Genomic DNA, 1,274 nt, shown 5'->3' with positions numbered 1-1,274 from the left:
TCTGAGGCCTTTATGGGGGACTCTGCTTCGCATTAGGCGGGAGGCCCCGAAGGCCACACCAGGGAGGTGGGAACTGCAATCCAGGGCGAGTCAGCGCTGGGCCGTGCAGTGGGGGTCACGCTTGGAAAACACCAGCTCAGTCCTTGGCCCCTACTTAGCCATCACTCGATTGGAGATTGTTTTGGGGGCGGGGGGGGGAGGTGTTTTAAAGTTAAATTCAGCCCCGCCAGCGTGGCTCAGTGGGTGAGCATTAGCTTTGAACTAGGAGGTCACGGTTCAATTTTTGGTCAGGTTGCGGCTCAATCCCCAGTGTGAGGGGGTGGGCAGGGGGGGCGTGCAGGAGGCAGCCAATCAACGATTCTCTCTCATCATCGATGTCTCTGACTCTCCCTTTCCCTTCCTCTCTGAAATCAATAAAAATTAAAAATTAAATTAAACTCATCACTAACTAGATGCATTGTTTTAACCCAGTGGTTCTCAACCTGTGGGTCGCGACCCCTTTGGCCGTGGAACGACCCTTTCCCAGGGGTCGCCTAAGACCATCCTGCATATCAGATATTTACATGACGATTCATAACAGTAGCAACATGACAGTGATGAAGTAGCCACGAAAATAATTTTATGGTTGGGTCACCACATGAGGAGCTGTATTTAACCCCTTCCCCGGCAGAAACGTGTATACACGTTTTCACAAAATGTTCTTTTTTCAGTCGTCGACGAGTATACTCGTCTAAAACTTTACCTTCAAAAACCAGCTACATACGTACCATTCTAAATAATTTCATCTAGAAACTTTCTGAAGAAATACTATTCTTAACCACAAAAATGGGAAGAAGAAATAATTACAAACTGTTTTCATAACCAGCATCAAAAATACTATAGAGAACCAAAATAAAAAATTAGTCTGAAAAAGAAACGTTTTTAACAAAAAAATTATTGGGGAAGGGGTTAAAGGGCCAGAAGGTTGAGAACCACTGATTTAACCTCATGCCTCCACCCGGAGAGGGAAGTGACAGGCTCACGGTCCCCTCCCCCACCGTCTTCCCCACCCACCATCCACCAACCCCACCTGCCATGGAGCAGCCCCGTGTGCTCCTGGCCCAGGTCACCTTCCGAGGGCGCCTGTGTGGATCGCCTTCTCCAGAATCAGCGTGGGCCCCGACCGCTCCCGTCCCTGCCCACCCCGGCTCCCAGGTCCGGGGAACCTGTTCCCGGGCTAGGCTGTGAGGGGGCCCAGTGGCCGGCGAGCCAGGACCCCGAGTGGGTGTGACCCC

Source organism: Myotis davidii, unplaced genomic scaffold, assembly GCF_000327345.1.
Source record: "Myotis davidii unplaced genomic scaffold, ASM32734v1 scaffold67, whole genome shotgun sequence".
Lineage (NCBI taxonomy): Eukaryota > Metazoa > Chordata > Mammalia > Chiroptera > Vespertilionidae > Myotis > Myotis davidii.
This window is presented reverse-complemented; position numbering follows the sequence as displayed.